This window comes from Chrysemys picta, chromosome 4, assembly GCF_011386835.1.
Source record: "Chrysemys picta bellii isolate R12L10 chromosome 4, ASM1138683v2, whole genome shotgun sequence".
Classification (NCBI taxonomy): Eukaryota; Metazoa; Chordata; order Testudines; family Emydidae; genus Chrysemys; species Chrysemys picta.
This window is the reverse complement of record NC_088794.1, coordinates 84,986,559-85,007,689: the sequence shown is the minus strand read 5'-3', so window position 1 is coordinate 85,007,689 and position 21,131 is coordinate 84,986,559. Positions and strand designations below refer to the sequence as shown.

The window sequence follows — 21,131 nt, the reverse complement described above, 5'->3', positions numbered from 1 at the left end:
TGAGAGAGAAAATAATGGATTTCTGTTAGTGTACCTGCAACTGGATTCTATGTTGAGGTGCCTTGATGTGAGGCACCAATATCCAATATACAAAACTTTAAAGATGCTGGGGTGCAGGGTACTGAGCTCCTGAGACATCACAGTGAGATCTGCAGAGGCATCATGGTGCTTGGCCTCTGAGGCCCCAGAGTATTTGAACTTTTGAGGAGCTGGAACACCAAGGCACCGAGTTATTGAGCTGCCGAGCTCTAAAAACACTGGAGTCCTGAGCAGCCAAAATGCAGAACTCCACAGATACCAGCACTCTGAGCCCCTTAGATGCTTCAGCTCTGATCTCCACAGGCAACAGGGCACCCAGCTCTTTGAGGTGTCAAAGACACAGGAATATCAATTACCACTGGTGGTGGATCAACCCTAAGGGTGAGAGGACTTTAATCTGCACATGAGGCACTTGGTGCCAAGCTTTTTGAAGCAACCAAGGTGCTTTACTACTCAACCCACCAATCACCACTGGCATTAAGGCTCTGAAAACCCCAGATACTGCTCTGCTCTGTTCAGAGGCACCAGAGAACCTAAGGTGACAAAGCACTGAACTCTGGATGTTCCAAAAAGATGAGGTCTTGAGTCATCAAGGTGCCAAATTTCCAAGGCACTGAGGTATGAACCACCCATGTTGCCAGGTTCAAATCTCTAGTGGCACAGAAGGTAAAATTTCAAATAGGCACCAGGGAACTCAAGGCACTTGAAGCTCTGAGCCCCTGAAGAATGGAGTCCAATGAGCATCAGGATTCTCCATTCCCCATAATTGTTATTACAGCACCCGATGCATATTGCTAAATTATTACAATTTATAAGTACTGACTGTGTGGTCAGTGCTGTACAAGATAGCTTTTATATAAGTGAAAAGAGATAATCGAAGTTTTGTTTTTTTCCTGTTTTTGCCACTGGAAGGGAGAATTCATAGCCATCTTATTTATTATTAGTAGTAGTAACAACAGTAGTTTCTACAAACTCTAAAATGAACCAGGATGCAATATTTCACAGAAATCAACTGACTATACAAGAATACAAATAATTTCCTTTTGGACATCATTCAGATGACCTCTTCGAATCTCTATCACAAGATCTGAAATGTCAAAAAATAGCAAATCCAGGCATTACTGTTAATAGAGCAAATGACATCTACTGTACAAATGTTTTAGAAACAAACTTACTTCAAACCAAAACTGAAGAGTAGAGTCAGCCACAGACTCAGAAAATAGGCGCAGAACCAGACAAAACAGGAACTGTTGAACTGGAAGGGAGGAGTAAAATGAGGCCAAGCTGGGGCCACTGCTACCCCTATGTCCATCCCCAGCACCTCTCTGAACCGAGAACTGTGCAAACGAAACACACCCACAAACAGACTGGTGCTTCCCCTCTCACTTGCCATATGTACTTGGGAGAAAACTGTAGAGAGGAGACAGCCACAGACTCCAGCCAGTAGGGGCAGACGTAGCCAAAGCAGGGACCTTTGATACTCTGGACTTTCGGCAAAAGTACAATTTTGACTGGACTTTCTCTGCCCTTTGGTGACTGGTTGTTTATTCCAACCCTCTCCTTCCTCCTGGTCTCTTCACCTCAGCTTCACTCACCCTCTTCTCATCACTCTGTCCCTCTCACCCACTTCCCTTCCCTATCCTAAGTAAACCCACTCCAAATAAAAATCATGGAACTAACATGTTTGGCTTAATGGGAAAAAAAAACATGAGAAGATATGAGGGAATACAACCCATTCAGAGGGGGGGAAAGTGGCAGAACAGAAGAGAAAGAAAAGCATTTGGCAACAAAATGGAGGAAGGAAAATCAACATCAAAGATATTGGAAAGCTTAGATAACCCCACTCTTCACATTACCTTTCTAAACTACATACACATCTTCCATGGTTCAACTTTAATCGATTTCAGTAAAAAATATTTTCTCTGTAGCTTTCTTGTATATTGCTCTCCTCTCGTTGCTTCTCTGTTCTTCCTTTTATTTGTCACTTAGTTCCTCTAGTCTCCCTCTGTCCTCCCCAACTTGTATTCCTGCTAATAACAAGTTATCATCAGTACTGAGGGAACCATCACATTTAAATGATCTTCTACAATAAGGAATCAAGAGAACTGCTATTGAGTGATCAGATGTTTCTCCAAATAAAACTTTTGAGTTGCAAAACTGACTTGAAAATATCATGAGAAAAGCCTCTTGGAGTTTTAGTACTTCCATTTCTGGCAAGAACTAGAAACTGTAGAAAGGAGCAAAGATTAAATAATGAAAAACAATGTATATAAAACTTTTCAAATGTCTTGATTTGGACAACAGGATAAAGTTCAAGTTAATTTTTATTTTCTTCCAATGATACAGCAAAAAAATAATTGGTAAATAATTAAACAAGCTAAGTGGTCTATAAACATGTACACTGGACATGCTGGAACACTTTACAATAGATAGAAATGTCCTGAAGACTGTAGCTTGTTGTTAAATGCATATAAATATTAAATGTTTTTCATCTTGCAGGATTAAAAACAAGGTGTAAAGATTTTTAAGCCATATGGGAAAGGAAGATTTAGTCAATATCTCAGTGAGCATTAAATATGAACATAAGTGAATACTAACTTGACCTTCAAATTTCTAATGCTTTTTAAAATCTGATTCAACAGCTAGAAAATTTTCAAAAAATGCAGCCAAAAAACATTGTACTTCCAAAAATTTGGGATAGCATCAAATGCTTTTAGAAACTGTTCACTTACAGTACAGAATTTTTTTCTAAATTTTGATGTTACCAAGAGCATAATAAATAACCTTAAGATATGCACCCTTTTCTCTCTTACCTCATCCTCTTAACAGAATACAATTGGTGGTAGAGAGGATGAAGCAAAACACACCTGATGAGGAAGTGCAAAGCAAGATAATGTTTTATTGTCTTCAAATGAAAACTAGCAATGAACCACTCAGGGGATGGGACACAGTTTTGAAGCTTAATTTTAACTTCCCAGCTTCCAAAAACATTTTTCTGCTTTGAAGCTATTCAGTCTTCTACTGTACCCACTCACCCAATGATTTTCCCCATGATGAATTCGACTCTTCTGCTACAGTAATTTTCCACAGTGATCAAAAGAATAATCTTAAAAACATGCTTATATAGTACAGTCAGGGACTGGCAGCCAGTAGGACTGGTAAGATGGCTGTCAGTTCTTCACCAAACTCTGGTAACAGGTGTCTGAAGCCTCAACAGATGTTTTAAACAAAGCTTCAAAACCAGGCAATCTGTTAAGGTTTGATAAAACTTCTCTGGCATAAATGGTAACATTCACTTGACCAACATCTCAGACCACTCTAGATGTCTATTGTTCTTCAAGTGTTCTGCTCAAAGTCCAGTATCTAAATAGGAAAAAAAATTAGAAGCAGGAAATACTGATTCCAAGTACAAATTCTTCTAATGTTTTATTAGAAGACCACTATCTACTAGTGACTTATTTGAATTTATTAAATCTATTTGGATTGACAGTTGAAAATCTGAAGATCACCACAAATAAAAGCATTGCATGTTGATGTGCATTCCCAAGAACCCATAATTTAAATGGTTCAGTAGTCTGCTTCTTCAATTCTGTCTTAGTTTTTGTCACAGATATTTTTCTTAAAAGATACTGCTGTTCCAGCAACAACATCAACTGGATTAAAGACACTATGGCTCATTGATTATAAGACAAATGCATAATATGACTGCAGCCGACTAAAGGCTTTGCTACATAATAAATAAAAACACAGTACTTTTACAGCATTTTTCATCAGTAGTTCTCAAGGCTTTATAAAAGAGTTGTATTATTCCCATTGTATAAATGGGGAATTGAGGCACATAAAGGTTAAATGACTTGTCCAAGATCACTAAGCATGTCAGTGACAGAACCCAGAATAGAACACAGGTTTCCTGACTCACAGTCCTACATGCACTATATGCTTCCTCCATAAGGCAAGTTTCTCCAAAAGAAAAAGTCTACTGAGTATATTCAAACTTTGCCAGAATATAAGTGACTAAATAATTCAGAAAGCTGCTGCGAAGAAGCATATGTCATCAAGTAATGTAAAATAATCATTATGATCATACCACCTATAGCTATCTTCCATTATAAAAATTGTCTTTTGGATCATCATCAAATAAAGAAGACCATTTTACAATAAGGATAAAAGTGGTGCGGGAGTATTTTCATCAAAAACTTTAGGCCCAATATCTAGACAGTGTGTTATACTTGGTGCAAATATACTTTGTTATAGTGACAATATAAAAGGAAGGAGGGGAAAAATCCAATAAGAGCTTAGATATACCATAAGATGCACTTGAAGCATGCATGGCAAAGCTCATATTACCCATGTGGAGTCAATTCCTTACATTTGCATCTGTGATGATTACTGGTCCCTGATGATCCAGGAAAGGCACCCATATGGAAAGATCATGAGGATGCTTCCATCATATTAGGAAGTCCTGGACTACTGAAGTTGAGATGCTCTTGGCCTGTAGGACCTTCATGTGGGGCTCACTGAGCCAAGAGGAGGAGAAGCAGGGCCAAATGTGCTTCCTAGCCTATCAACCAAATGTATGAAGGATAACATGACACAAAGCATCTGGAGGATCTCTTTGATCAGATAGTCATCTGATTTCCCAATGTGAGCTACTGAAAGAAAGGCTTTCTTAATTCTAGGGTAGGTTGAAGACAACTCGAATGGACCTATTTCTGGGAGGGGACAAGTTCACTCTTCTTGATGTTTATTAAAAAAACTCCCAGGCAATTAAGCAGCTCCACTGACTTCTGAACCTCTTCCCCCTCCACCACCCCCCAAGCCTCTACAATTGACAGAGCCTTTCAAGACACTTTCTCAGAGTCCTCTATAAGATAAGACAGGACTTGCTCTATAAGCAAGTGAGCTGGGGAAGCTCTTCCTCTCTTGGAAGCACCCACTTCAGAATTTTCTTGAAACAGAAAGGATCATGGTCACTTCATAGTCCATGCAATGCACTGTTTGCTACTTCAATCCTATTGTCACTGGCCACAGGTGTAGGAACCTGTCTCACCATGAAGGTTTCAGTGTTGTTGTAGCCATGCTAATTCCAGGATATTAGAGAGTCAAGATGGGTGAGGTAATATGTTTTACTGGACTAACTTCTGCTGGTGAAGAGACAAGCTTTTGAGCATTCACCTTGACGAAGCAGATAACTGAGGCTAAGAAAGTAGGTGCTGTTGGTAGGAAGGATTCTGCCAAAAGTCTAGAAACCAGGCAGAGGGTGGAGCTGCCTGCAACAATGTAATAATGTGCAACAGCTCAGATCTCAGTATGGGCTCCTCTCACACTGCAAATTTGATAGCAACTGTACCACAGCACAACAAAAGAGAACACAAGAAAACTATGTGTGCCAACACAACAATATATTGCAAAAGGGAACTCAGGGACAGGATAGGAGGCAGGGAGATTGGGAAGTACTCATTCACTCTTAAGAAAATTAGACGTTACAGAAAAGTAATCATGCAAGCTTTTCTCCTCCCATCACCCCTATTATGCAGTCTAGATAATGCAGTGGCAGACTTATTTGCCATTCTCAAGTAATGTCATGATCCTCTTTACTGATTCAAATAGAGTTCAAGGAATACTATAATCTCTGCAGCCTAATAATGATGTCGTGTTACATACAATTTTGATTATTTCTCACTCAACTTTCTTTGAATAGCAATACAACAGTAACAGCAAACTTCATTTTTACCTACAAAAAGGGTTTATGAAACTTACACTACTACTACTAAGAAGTGGTCATGATCTGGTAAGTGTTCATTCAATTCTATTGAATTCTTCCTGGAAATAGAACAGTAAGAACTCAATTTATAAGGAAGTCAGTTTTGCAGATATTTTGTAGTATGGTGATTATCTGGATCACTTTACAGATAAAACCAGATTTGCCCATATCATTGTTATCTATAAACATGTACAATTGTATATCTATCCAAAGTGTTACAGATAATGAAGTTAATTGTGTGCATAGTTTCTGATAGAATAAATGCCTTTTGTATTTATCTTCTGCCAGGCTAATATGCTCTTGTACCATTTTAGAGACCCACAAACAGTCTTTATTGAGCACCATATTGACAGAAGAAAAAAAACAGTAACTTTTCACTCAGGTGCTTCCAAAGGCACTGAAGCGATGCAAGTGCGTAGAGCTGCATGAACCTATTATAAATCATAAGAAGAAATGCCACACACAAGAGTGCAAACAATTCCCAAAGGGGACAAAGAACCAGCAAACTGGGAAGATCTGACACAAACATGAAAGTCACAGAACTACATGAAAACAAACGTTAGAAAACTATAAAAAAGAGAGGATTGTTTTAACTTGTGCTACCACATAAGCACAAATGAACCTAAAGCCAACCTTGCCAACACTATCAAACAAATTTTTACAAAAGTCTGAACCATTCTTGATTGATCTCTATAATAAATTACGTACAAAAAACTACATTAGAAGAGTGTTATTTAAGTTGCAAAGTTAGGAAACGCCATTTATGGTGGTCTATGCAACCTTAATTTAGCTATTACACATTCTACCTGCACACTAAATGAGGCAGTGTTCCCATTGAAAAAAATAATATGTGATCATGCAATTAAAGATGACAATGCATATGCACAAGGGGGTCAAATTAAGGTATCTGGGCAACCATAAGCTTGGCATTTCTTAACTTTTGAATGCTTGGCTTTATTACCTAAATTATGTTATTTTAATGTAGTTGTTTTGTATGTAATTTCCTAGGGCTCTTTAAAAGACAAAGGTAAAAATCAAATTTTATTATATACAACTTCCTATCATGAATCATCAGCAGGCTTTGAACCTTCAACATTATGGTACTGATCTTTACACTTCAGCTACAGGACTAACTCCATTGGCAACTGGGGAAGATTGTTTTCCCAGCGTGACAGGATAAGTTGCTGGCACTGTGTACTGGGTGCAAGGGGTGGTCAGGGAATCTGATTCAGCTCTCTCTCATTTCCTCACCCCAACACGATGGAGAACTCTTGCCCCATGTGGTGCCTTCAGAGGGGGAAATAAATAACTGGTGCCAGATACTGGGACAGGGAGGGGAAAGGAAAGGAGGGATAGAAGCAAACTTGCCTTGACTTTCTCTCGCCTCACCTCACTAGTAGAGGAGGGAGCTTCTGTCCCATATGGTGCCCTAGGATGGGGGGGAGTGGCCTGTATGCTGGGGTCTCATGCCGCATCTGGAGAGAATGAGGTTGGGTTTGTTAGGGGAAAGCCCACCCTGGCTCTCATCACTCTCCTTTCTCTCTCCCCCCCTCCCCCCCCCCCATCTACTTACAGCTGCTGTGACAGTTCCCAGCATTCCCAGTACAGTGGCTGCTGCTTTTACAACTCAGCTAAATTTGCATAGAATTTCACAGGACAAAGAAATGTTACTGCTATAGCCTCAGAGGTTTCTTTCTTCTGAATATCAAAGAACTTCTGCAAATAATGGAAGTGTCGAGGTTTCTCAAAGAAAAGGTCACAAGAACCCTTTATAATGGAAAATGTTAGGTAATCTAAATATAGGGATAACTACCAGCACTAAGCCTCAGCTTTCTTCAGTATCCAAACGTATACTTTCTCGTTCCAGTCACCACCAGTCAGTCTCTTTTCATATTGAGAATTAGCCTCTGATATCTACTCTTTGCTTCCCAGCTTTTAAATACTTTCAAAACTCCTTGACAAGAACTTACCTTTCACCCCATGGTAACCAAGTTACCTTCAGACCTTAAAAGATGTATGAAATAAATTAAATTATATCTATTTGACACTACCAAATCACCAAGATAAGCTGCTATGATTCTGCAGAATATTATCCAGGAACCTTATAGGACCTAAGATCAGAAAATCAAAAGGGCTATAGAAATACTGTTTTGTACATTCTGTTATTCTGTGTTATCTTTTAGGCTACAATGTATTTCCATATGACTATATCATACTCTTGCTTTAGCATTCAACCAGTGAACTGGAGAATAAGAAGGGGATGTGAAATATAAAAATAAAGAAGCCCCTCTCAGTTAGGGTGACCAGATGTCCCAATTTTATAGGGACAGTCACAATATTTGGGGCTTTTTCTTATATAGGTGCCTATTACCCCCCATCCCCTGTCCCGAGTTTTCACACTTTCTATCTGGTCACCCTTTTCTCTCTCTCTCTCTCTCTCTCTCTCACACACACACACACACAAACACACAGAGAGAGAGAGAGAAAAATGAGAACGAACAAAGAGGACAGTGACAGAAAATGACAAGAAAAATATGAACTGAATTTTTTTTTTAAATAGCAACTGGGCTAGGCACAATACAAGGAGACAGATGTTCCACAGAATGCCAGACTATCAACAAAAATTGTGGCAACTAGACAAATGTAAACATGTCACCTTCCCCACCCCACCCCCACCCCTCACTACCGTGAATGGCACAGCTGAATACAATACTGAATCATCTACAACCCCTGGAACCCTCCTCCCACAAATTCACAATCCTCCTGACTAAGGGCTTGTCTACACAAGAAAGTTTTACTAGTTATAATGTATAGTTAAACAGACATAGTTATACCAGTTGTGACCCAAGAATCCCATAATGATACCTTGCAAAGAGGTTCATAGGAGTTACAGGGGTCTCCTCAGTCTGGCATATACATTCTAGTTCAGCAAAGAATATCATGTGACGTCTCAAAATAAAAATGGTGTCACACTAGTCATCAATGATTGCGAACTCATGTCTGAATGTTATGCAAGGAGTTATATATATATATATACACTGCACATTATGTTCTTTATTTTTGGGTGTAGGGTCTAGTCACCAGCAAAGCTGAAAAAAAGGTTTTTCTGTCAGACAAGAAATGTTAATCTGTCTGGTTGTTTACATGTAAACTAAGTATTGTATGGTTCACAATGGTCTAATCTCATCAGTCTAATCTGAATGCTAATGAAGGATTGTAAAAACTTCCAACAGAAAAGTAACAGGAAGATACAAGGGTGGGGGAGAAAACCGTATCTTGAGGTGCACATCAAATATTTGCTCCATTATATTTGAAGGACACAAAATACCCTGTCATCCTTCACCTGGGAAGTAAACGGACAGCACGTTTTCTTCACGAAAGAGGGGTCTCAACCAGATTTGGGCCTAACCGAGTAAAGAATGTGAGCGAAGCCAAACAGCAAAAATTAAGATGTTTCTACACCAATGCGAGGAGCCTAGGTAACAAAATGGAGGAACTAGAGTTACTGATGCAGGAAGTGAAACCAGATATTATAGGGATAACAGAAACATGGTGGAATAGTGGTCATGACTGGAGTACAGGTATTGAAGGGTATGTGCTGTTTAGGAAAGACAGAAATAAAGGCAAAGGTGGTGAAGTAGCATTGTATATCAATGATGAGGTAGACTGTAAAGAAGTAAGAAGGGATGGAATGGATAAGACAGTCAATCATGGCAAAAATCACATTGGGGAAGAAAGCTACTAGAGCCTCCCCTGGGATGGTTCTTGGGGTGTGCTGTAGACCACCGGGATCTGATTTTGATATGGATAGAGACCTCTTTAATGTTTTTAATGAAGTAAATACTAATGGGAATTGTGTGATCATGGGAGACTAACTTCCCAGATATAGCCTGGAGGACAAGTGCTAGTAATAATTAATAATAGAGCTCCGATTTTCCTGGATGCGATAGCTGATGGATTCCTTCACAAAGTAATTGCTGAACCAACAAGAGAGGATGCCATTTTAGATTTGGTTTTGGTGAGTAGTGAGGACCTCATAACAGAAATGGTTGTAGGGGACAATCTTGGTTCGAGTGATCATGAACTAATTCAGTTTAAACTAAATGGAAGGATAAACAGAAATAGATCTGTGACTAGGGTTTTTGATTTCAAAAGGGCTAACTTTACAAAATTAAGGAAATTAGTTAGGGAAGTGGATTGGACTGAAGAACTTGTGGAGCTAAAGGTGGAGGTGGCCTGGAATTACTTCAAGTCAAAGTTGCAGAAACTATCAGAAGCCTGCATCCCAAGAAAGGGGAAAAAATGCATAGGTAGGAATTGTAGACCAAGCTGGATGAGCAAGCATCTCAGAGAGGTGATTAAGAAAAAGCAGAAAGCCTACAACGAGTGGAAGATGGGAGGGATCAGCAAGGAAAGCTACCTTATTGAGGTCAGAACATGTAGGGATAAAGTGAGAAAGGCCAAAAGCCATGTAGAGTTGGACCTTGCAAAGGGAATTAAAACCAATAGTGAAAGGTTCAATAGCCATATAAATAAGATGAAAAGAAAGAAAGAAGAAGTGGGACTGCTAAACACTGAGGATAGAGTGGAGGTTAAAGATAATCTAGGCATGGCCCAATATCTAAACAAATACTTTGCCTCAGTCTTTAATGAGACTAATGAGGGACAATGGTAGGATGACAAATGGGAATGAGGATATGGAAGTAGATATTACCACAGCCGAGGTAGAAGCCAAACTCGAACAGCTTAATGGGACTAAATCAGGGGGCCCAGATAATCTTCATCCAAGAATATTAAAGGAACTGGCACGTGAAATTGCAAGCCCAACAGCAAGAATTTTTAATGAATCTGTAAACTCAGGGGTTGTACCGTATGACTGGAGAATTGCTAACATAGTTCCTATTTTTAAGAAAGGGAAAAAAACCTGATCCGGGTAAATTACAGGCCTGTTAGTTGGACATCTATAGTATGCAAGGTCTTTGGAAAAAATTTCAAGGAGAAAGTAGTTAAGGACATTGAGGTCAATGATAATTGGGACAAAATACAACATGTTTTTACAAAAGATAGATCGTGCAAAACCAACCTGATCTCCTTCTTTGAGAAGGTAACAGACTTTTTAGACAAAGGAAATGCAGTGGATCTAATTTACCTTGATTTCAGTAAGGCATCTGATACGGTTCCACATGGGGAATTATTAGCTAAATTGGAAAAGATGGGGCTCAATATGAAAACTGAAAGGAGGGACAAGGAACTGGTTAAGGGGGAGACTACAGCGGGTCATACTGAAAGGTGAACTGTCAGGCTGGAGGGAGGTAACTAGTGGAGTTCCTCAGGGATCGGTTTTGGGACCAATCTTATTTAATCTTTTTATTACTGACTTTGGCACAAAAAGGAATATGCTAATAAAGTTTGCAGATGACACAAAGCTGGGAGATATTGCCAATACAGAGAAGGGCCGGGATATCATACAGGAAGATCTGGATGACCTTGTAAACTGGAGTAATAGTAATAGGATGAAATTTAACAGTGAAAAGTGCAAGGTCATGCATTTAGGAATTAATAACAAGAATTTTTGTTATAAACTGGGGATGCATCAGTTGGAAGTAACAGAGGAGGAGAAGGGCCTCGGAGTATTGGTTGATCACAGGATGACTACGAGCCGCCAATGTGATATGGCCGTGAAAAAAGCTAATGCGGTCATGGGATCCATCAGGCGAGGTATCTCCAGTAGAGATAAGGAGGTGTTAGTACCCTTATACAAGGCACTAGTGAGACCTCATCTGGAATACTGTGTGCAGTTCGGGTCTCCTATGTTTAAGAAGGATGAATTCAAACTGGAACAGGTACAGAGAAGGGCTACTAGGATGATCCGAGGAATGGAAAACCTGTCTTATGAAAGGAGATTCAGCCCTGGTCTACACGACGAGTTTAGGTCGAATTTAGCAGCATTAGGTCGATTTAACTCTGCACCCGTCCACACGACCAAGCCTTTTTGTCGATTTAAAGGGCTCTTAAAATCGAGTTCTGTACTCCTCCGTGGTGAGGGGTTTAGCGCTATAATCAACCTTGCTGGGTCAAATTTGGGGTAGCGTGGATGCAATTTGATGGTATTGGCCTCCGGGAGCTATCCCAGAGTGCTCCATTGTGACCGCTCTGGACAGCGCTCTCAACTCAGATGCACTGGCCAGGTAGACAGGAAAAGCCCTGGGAACTTTTGAATTTCATTTCCTGTTTGGCGAGCGTGGCGAGCTGATCAACACAGGTGACCATGCAGAGCTCATCAGCACAGGTGACCATGGAGTCCCAGAATCGCAAAAGAGCTCCAGAATGGATCGAATGGGAGGTCCTGGATCTGATCACTGTATGGGGAGAAGAATGCAGGCAGAACTCCGTTCCAAAAGATAAAATGCCAATATATTTGCCAAAATCTCTAAGGGCATGATGGATAGAGGCTACAACAGGAACATACAGCAGTGCCGCGTGAAAGTTAAGGAGCTGAGGCAAGCCTACCAAAAAAAAAAAGGATGCAAACGGTCGCTCCGGGTCAGAGCCCCATACATGCCGGTTCTATGATGAGCTGCATGCAATTCTGGGGGTGGCCCCTATCACTACCCCACCACTGTCCACGGACACCTGCAAGAGGGGAGTCTCATGCAACAGGGATGAGAAGTTTGAAGATGAGGAGGAGGTGGTGGTTGAGGATAGCGCACAGCAGGCAAGCGCAAAATCCTTTCTCCCCGACAGCCAGGAGCTGTTCATCACCCTGGAGCCAATACCCTCCCAAGGCAGGCTCCCAGACCATGAAGCCGGAGAAGGAACCTCTGGTGAGTGTACCTTTGTAAATATAATACAGGGTTTAAAAGCAAGCATGTTTAATGATTAATTTACCCCCCAGGCCAAGCCAGTACCAAGTAGTCTGGAATCATTGCAGAACAAAACCTTGCAGCAAATGGGCCTGGGCTTTGGCTGTTTGCCTTTGGCTGAAAATGAATCATCCCCCGTTAGCCATGCGGTGGCTGACCGGGATCTTCCCTGATACTAGCCATGTGATGGGGTGTGTGTGTTTGTGTGTGAAGCGATCATCCCAGAGAATTAGGGTAGGGGGAGGGTTTGGCTTGTGCTGCACATTCACCCTAAAACTGCAGTCCCTCATTTTAAATCACCAACCCAACAGGCTTTGCTTGGTATGGAAAAGGAGGGTGCTGCTGTTTGAAACTGTTCCCACATGTTATGAAGGTTGAAGAAACCGAAACCCTTTGCCTTACCATGCAAGCCGAATTCTGTTGCCCAGCCAAGTGTGTGTGATGTCTCACACCAAATCGGCAGGCACTCAATATAAGAGGCAAAATGCAACCTTGTAGCAAAAGCACTTGCTATGTAATATGAATCGCTTGATTCAGTGTGAAAGAGTCTTCCATTTGTTCTCTAAAATGTATCTTTTTAAATACTACTCTCCCTTTTTTTCCTCCTGCAGCTGCAAATATTTCTACGCTCCCCCTATCATCTCCGTCCCAGAGGCTAGCACAGATTAGAAAGCGAAAAAAACGCACGCGCGATGAGATGTTCTCAGAGCTCATGCAGTCCTCCCGCACTGAAAGAGCTCAACAGTATGCCTGGAGGCAAACAATGGCAGAGTCCAGAAAAGCGTTAAATGAACGCGATGAGAGGAGGGAGGAGCATGCTGAGAGGAGGCAGGATGCAATGCTGAGGCTAATGGGGGAGCAAACTGACATGCTCAGGCGTCTGGTGGAGCTGCAGGAAAGGCAGAAGGAGCACAGACCGCCACTGCAGCCCTTGTATAACCGCCTGCCCTGCTCTCCAAGTTCCACATCCCCCTCACCCAGATGCCCAAGAACGTGGGGCGGGAGACTACGGGCACCCAGCCACTCCATCCCAGAGGATTGCCCAAGCAACAGAAGGCTGGCATTCAATAAGTTTTGAATTGTAGTGTGGCCTTGTCCTTCCCTCCTCCCCTCATCCACCACTCCACCCGGTGCTTCCCTCTCACCCACCCCTCCCGCTACCTTGCGAGTTTTCCCCCTATTTGTGTGATGAATTAATAAAGAACGCATGATTTGGATACAATAATGACTTTATTGACTCTGAAAGTGGTGATCAAAGGGGGGAGGTCGGTTGGCTTACAGGGAAGTAAAGTCAACCAAGGGGGCGGGTTTTCATCAAGGAGAAACAAAGAGAACTGTCACACCATAGCCTGGCCAGTCATGAAACTGGTTTTCAACGCTTCTCTGATGTGCAGGGTGCCCAGCTGTGCTCTTCTAATCGCCCAGGTGTCTGGCTGCACGTAATTGGCCACCAGGCAATTTGCCTCAACCTTGCACCCTGCCATAAACGTCTCCCCCTTACTCTCACAGATATATTGGAGCACACAGCAAGCAGCAATAACAATGGGAATATTGGTTTTGCTGAGGTCTAACCTAGTCAGTAAACTGTGCCAGCGAGCTTTTAAATGTCCATATGCACATTCTACCACCATTCTGCACTTGCTCAGCCTATAGTTGAACTGCTCCTTACTACTGTCCAGGGTGCCTGTGTATGGCTTCATGGCATTAAGGGGTAGGCTGGGTCCCCAAGGATAACTATAGGCATTTCAACATCCCCAACAATAATTTTCTGGTCTGGGAAGTAAGTTCGTTCCTGCAGCTGTTCAAACAGACCAGAGTTCCTGAAGATGCGAGCATCATCCCGGCCATCCCACGTTGATATCAGTGAAACGTCCCTTGTGCTCCACCAGTGCTTGCAGCACCATTGAAAAGTACCCCTTGCGGTTTACATACTGGCTGCCAAGGTGGTCCGGTCCCAAGATAAGGAGGATATGCATTCTATCTATTGCCCCACCACAGTTAGGGAACCCCATTGCAGCAAAGCCATCCACTATGACCTGCACATTTCCCAGAGTCACTACCCTGGATAGCAGCAGCTCAGTGATTGCATTGGCTACTTGGATCACAGCAGCCCCCACAGTAGATTTACCCACTCCAAATGGATTCCCGACTGACCAGTAGCTGTCTGGCGTTGCAAGCTTCCAGAGGGCTATTGCCACTCGCTTCTCAACTGGGAGGGCTGCTCTCATCTTGGTATTCTTGCACTTCAGGGCAGGGGAAAGCAAGTCACAAAGTTCCATGAAAGTGCCCTTACACACGTGAAAGTTTTGCAGCCACTAGGAATCATCCCAGACCTGCAACACTAGTCTGTGCTTGTTTCCCGGGCCCAGAATTGGAGTTCCAAGGCATGAACCTGCCCCATTACCACCATGATGTCCAAATTGCCAGGGCCCGTGCTTTGAGAGAAGTCTGTGTCCATGTCCTCATCACTATTGTGATCGTGCTGTCGTCGCCTCCTTGCCTGATTTTGCAGGTTCTTCACATGCTACAGGATAATGAGCGAGGTGTTTACAATGCTCACAGCACCAGCGGCGAGCTGAGCGGGCTCTATGCCTGCCGTGGTATGTCGTCTGCAGGAGAGCAGAGATGCAGCAGAAGCGATGGAGATTGACGGTTAGCACCACGCACGTTTCTCAAGGAAGAACATACGTACCCGGGAGCCCATGACAGAAAACACGGAGAAATTCGCTATCGATGCAAGAGCAGCAGAGCAGAGTTGCAGCGGAAGCAGTGTATGATGATGGTTTGCAGACCTACTGCACTGTCTGTGGCCAGCAGCACCCAGGACACAACAGCGACGGTGTCGGTGAACTGAGCTGAGCGGGCTGCACGCTTGCCATGGTATGGCGTCTGCGCAGAAAAAAGGCGCAAAACGATTGTCTGCCGTTGCTTTCACGGAGGAAGGCGAGACTGACGACATGTACCCAAAACCACCCGCGACAATGTTTTTGCTCCATCAGGCATTGGGAGCTTAACCCAGAATTCCAATGGGCGGTGGAGACTGCGGGAACTGTGGGATAGCTACCCACAGTGCACCGCTCCATAAGTCGATGCTAGCCACAGTAGTGAGGACGCACTCAGCTGACTTTATGCACTTAGTGTGGACATACGCAATCGACTGTATAAAATCGATTTCTAAAAATCAACTTCTATAAAATCGACCTAATTTCGTAGTGTAGACATGCCCTCAAAGAGCTTGGCTTGTTTAGCCTAACCAAAAGAAGGCTGAGGGGAGATATGATTGCTCTCTATAAATAGATCAGAGGAATAAATACCAAGGAGGGAGAGGAATTATTTAAGCTCAGTACCAATGTGGACACAAGAACAAATGGATATAAACTGGCCATCAGGAAGTTTAGACATGAAATTAGACGAAGGTTTCTAACCATCAGAGAAGTTTTGGAACAGCCTTCCAAGGGGAGCTGTGGGGGCAAAAGACATATCAAGCTTAGTCTTGAAGCTAGATAAGTTTATGGAGAGAATGGTATGATGGGATAACCTAATTTTGGCAATTAATTGATCTTTGACTATTAGCGGTAGATATGCCCTATGGCCTGTGATGGGATGTTAGATGGGGTGGGATCTGAGTTACTACAGAGAATTCTTTCCTGAGTGTCTGGCTGGTGAGTCTTGCCCACATGCTCAGGATTTAGCTGATGGCCATATTTGGGGTCGGGAAGGAATTTTCCTCCAGGTCCAGGGCAGATTGGCAGAGGCCCTGGGATTTTTTCGCCTTCCTCTGTAGCATGGGGCACAGGTCACTTGCTGGAGGATTCTTTGCACCTTGAAGAAGTCTTTAAACCATGATTTGAGGACTTCAATAGCTCAGACATAGGTTAGGGGTTTGATACAGGAGTAGGAGGGTGAGATTCTGTGGCCTGTGTCGTGCAGGAGGTCAGGCTAGATGATCATAATGGTCCCTTCTGACCTTAAAGTCTATGATTCTATGAAAGCACTGGGGAGAGCTTTGGGTGAGAAAATCGTCTTTAGACAGTAGGGTAACTCTTTAGTTATGACTCTGTTTTGTATGTAACCATTTGTTTCCAATATTCTTACTCACTATTACTTAAATCTCTGTTCTTTAATAATAAACTTATTTTTGTTTTCATTATTAGTGCCACTGTGTTAAACAAATTGGTGATTGTGAGTTGAATCTTACAAGCTGTGTGTACTGTTCCTTTGGAACAGCAGGCCTGGTAATTCTGTGAGTGTCCAATGGATAAGAGACTGGACACTACAGGGAATGCTCTGAAGACTCAGGGGTTAGTGAGTGCCTATCGCTACCTGTTAAAAGAGGAAGGCCAGCAGAGACTTGGAAGGTGATTGTGTTGCTAGAAACTGGTGGTTTCAGGAAGCTGGTCCACAGCAAGCACAGCCAAGAGCTCCTCATGCTAAGGACACGTGGTGGAGCCATGCCTCACCACTATGGATACCGTTACACTACTGTAACTTGCCACATGGACACTGCTGTGAAATAAGGGTGGTATTTGTGTGGGTCTGTCTGTGTGGTTTAGCTTAAACCTCTTGCAAAAACAAACTTAGCTAAACTGAAAAAAACCCACTCATACCTGAATATAAGTGTCCTCATGGGGAATTATACCACTATAAGTATAATGGTTTCAATTTATACCTTAGCTTAAACAGGTATAAATTTCCTGTGAAGACAAGATCTAAACTCATGCTAGGTCTTCACTGCAAAAACAGGCGTTTTTTTACATGGAGAGAGCTAATTCCAGTTGGCACTTCCAGTGTAAAATCATCATGAGAACAAAGAACTGTGGTTTTTACTAGGGCTGTCAAGTGATTAAAAAAAGTAATCACTATTAATCACACTGTTAAACAATAATAGAATATCATTTATTTAATTATTTTTGGATGTTTTCTACATTTTAAAATATATTGATTTCAATTATAAAGTGTACAGTGCTCACTTTATATTATTTTTTATTACAAATATTTGCACTGTAAAAATGACAAAAAATATTTTTCAATTCACTTCACACACTTTCAGTTCGTCTTCTACTATTGTTTAACAGTGCGATTAAAACTGCAATTAATCACAATTAATTTTTTTGAGTTAATCACATGATTTAACTGCGATTAATTGACAGCCCTAGTTTTTACCTCACTGTAGCAAACCCCAGGTATAGCTGACATTGACGAGCTACATCAAGGTAAAAACAACTGTTCCTTGTATCCTCTAGGATTTTATATCCAGTTAGCTAACCTGAGTTAGCTATCTTAATGTAAAAATACACCACTTTTTACTGTGAAGATACAGCATTTTGGGGTTTTTTAGGAATAGTAGTTATAGCCCCTTCTATCACTGATCGCTGTGATCTAAAAATAAATCATGTCTAGACCCAGACGTTATTTTGTATAACAATAGTCTTCTCTCCCTAATTCTAATTTAGACATCTCTGAAATTGGGAGGTATTTTTTGTTTAATCGATGGTTCCAGGTGCATTAAAACAGTCTCTTTCAAATATAGATGCTGAATCCACTAACTCTTGGCTACTGCCTTATTTTAGTTAAATATCAGCATAAATTATCATAAAAATATAAACAATGTATTCTAGGACAATTGTTTTGAATATTACTTATTCTATTTAGAGAAAGATGTGAGATATTGAAAGCCCATGTCACATTTATGGCTTTTTAGATATTTGTTATATTTAATTGGTTGACCAAGAGATACCTCCTGCATTCTTCAGGAGTAACCACCCTTTTTTTCTCCTCCCGACTATAGTCTCGAAAGTGCCCCACATCTGGTCTCTTGCATAAAAGAGAAATAAAAAATTATAAAAAAATATATTAAATGTGAATGCATGCTACTGGGGAACAGCAGAGCAGTGGGGGCTGCCAGGAAGTCAAGTAAGTTTACCTGGTTCTGTTCCTCTGCTTTTTCATTGGTATTAATGGATGCAGCAGATAGGCAGTTGTAGTAAAAAATAACTAGTACGTTAGCAGCCCTGTCCTGGTTTCCTTTTTTCAGCATCTGGTGCCACACTAAATTAGATCCCTTCTGACGTCTGACTCTCTTTCTCCAGTTCTACTCAGACTACAGCCTTCCTGTTTTTTAAGCAAATTAAAAACAATAAATTTTCCATCCCATACAAAACAGTCTGTTTTATGTGATTCACACACTGGGCACAGCTGTCAAAGGGAAGTCTTGCAGGGGAGATGAATCCAGTCAGGCACACTGAGCAAACATTTGGTAAACTCTCTGCTGCGCCCTGGAGAGCAGGAGAATCATGGGATTCTACCCTGAGAAAGGTGAAAGCAAAAGACCTGTCACCTCAAGGGATTACATTCAGACACAAAGGGGTCAAAGGTGTAAATAGCTCTTAGATGTGACATAAACCATCTCAATTCTGCAGTGCCCCACTACTTCAGGCTGCAGAAGATTTCTCCTCAGCAGCAGCAGAGTTTTGGTTCGACATTTCATCATCAGAAGCTGTACTGGAATACACAGGCATCCCTGTGACATCACATTCTTGTGCAGCAGTAATGGTAAGGATACCATTTTTTATAGTAGTCTCTGATGGTTTCACCAGTGACTCCACATTCCCATTGCTTCATGGGAATGCTGGAAAGGAAGCGTGATGGTCAAACTACCAATGATGAGAAAATTTTCTGAATTCTTCAGAAACAAGTTGGAGTCTATTGTTAGCAAATACAGTGCCCAGAATCCCATATCTTGCAAAGTCTTTCATTTGCTAATCACTTTCCTAACTCTCATATCAGGCAGAGTATTCCAGAAATTGGAATAGTAATATGTCATAAGATACTGTTTTTCCTTGAGGGTAAATAAATTCACTGCAATCGCCTTCCACACCCTGATAAGAAGCTCATGTAGCATGAGAGAGCCCTGCTGTTGGTTGCCACAAGAGTGACATATCTCACACTTTTACATATAGGACCACAATTGTGCATTCATTCCCAGACAGTAAATAAATCTGGAACTTGTCCTTTTCTTCCCACAAAGAGTCTGAAATTATTCAGATGCCACATCAAACTAGGTCCCTTCTTGAACCTAACTCATTTTTCAGTTCCACTAATCAATTCTACACTAGTCCATGGCAGATGCTTTAATGCAGATAAGAGCAACATGGAGGCAGCTCTAACTTGAGACAAATGAGTCTGGTCTCCAGAGATCCTTATGTTGGTTGGGGATAGCCAGAGCACAGCAAGCTCTGGGTACATCTCCTGACCCTCCCTGCCCCCTGAATTGAGTGTTGCGGGAGGGAGACACAGGAGCCAGCTACACCAGCCTGTGCTGATTGGGAATCCTAAGAAACCCCAGCAGGGGACTTGAAGGAATTAAATGTAGCTATAGAAGTGGGAATCTGCTCTGATAGCTATAGAAAGGTTTTGCCAAATTTTTGTGCCACTAATCTGGATAGAAGAAGGCCACAGAAGACAACTGAGGGATTTTAATGGAAAAATGAACAATTGGTTTACCTTGTTTTTCCTGATGACATTGTCCTGCTTAGTTCAATACATGGCTTAATGGATGAAAGACCCAGCTTTTTGCAATCATAGCAAAACAAGTTGGTTTGTTCATCAATAAGGGGGAGACAAATATATATGGCTATCAATATCCCCAAAGCAACTATGAGAGTAGACAGAGAAACACTAGAAGTAAGTCATTTTACCTATTTAGGGAGTGAGATGTGCAATGATCGTTGCACCATGCTAGATGTCAAGCAAGAAATAAACCACTTTCATCAACCTGAAAAGTAACATGACTGACATTTACACAAATATATAAAATTTTAACACCAGCAACATGTGTCTTCTTTTTATGGCGCAGAGTCATGGAACTCTACAATAGAAACCGATAAGAACAACTCATTCCAAAGTAAATTCCTGCAAAAGATCTTCAGTGTTCGCTTCAGAATTTCTTGCAACATCAGAAATTCTAAGGAGAGCAAACCAACCTATAGCATCAAATTACAGCAATTACAGTTACTTGATTAGTCTATAAATACCTACATAGCAAGAAGATATCTGACATAAGGAGGCCCTTTAATCTAGCAGCCATAACAAAATCCAATGGATAGAAGCTGAAGTTAGAAAAATTCAAATTGGAAATAACTTCTTAAGTGAAAGCAGCATGCATCCGACGAAGTGGGTATTCACCCACGAAAGCTCATGCTCCAATACGTCTGTCAGTCTATAAAGTGCCACAGGACTCTTTGCTGCTTTTACAAATCCAGACTAACACGGCTATCCCTCTGATACTTCTTAAGTGAGTTAATCAAAAGAAGGTTTACCAAGGTCAGTGATAAATTCATCATCAGTTGGAGTCTTTGCATCAAGATTATATGTCTTTCTAAAATATAACTCTGGTTAAAGCACAAGTTATTGGGCTCAATAGTTATTCACTTATATGATAGGGATGAATAATTCTCTCCATTGCA

The 21,131-nt window shown here is 41.5% G+C and overlaps 1 protein-coding gene across 15 annotated transcripts in view; it reads right to left on the bottom strand.

Annotated features, from left to right (window-relative positions):
* FUT8 (fucosyltransferase 8) overlaps positions 1 to 21,131 on the bottom strand; it is a 246,741-nt gene that overhangs the window by 92,920 nt on the left and 132,690 nt on the right. For 2 of the 15 annotated variants that reach the window (XM_065595266.1, XM_065595265.1), the window contains one exon: positions 1,896 to 2,066. The exons of 12 other annotated variants lie outside the window; for them this stretch is intronic. The gene's annotated coding sequence lies outside the window, so the exon portion shown is untranslated. Of the gene's footprint in view, positions 1 to 1,214; positions 1,295 to 1,895; positions 2,067 to 21,131 lie in introns of all 15 variants that reach the window. One more of the 15 variants, XM_065595268.1, reaches the window with a different exon arrangement.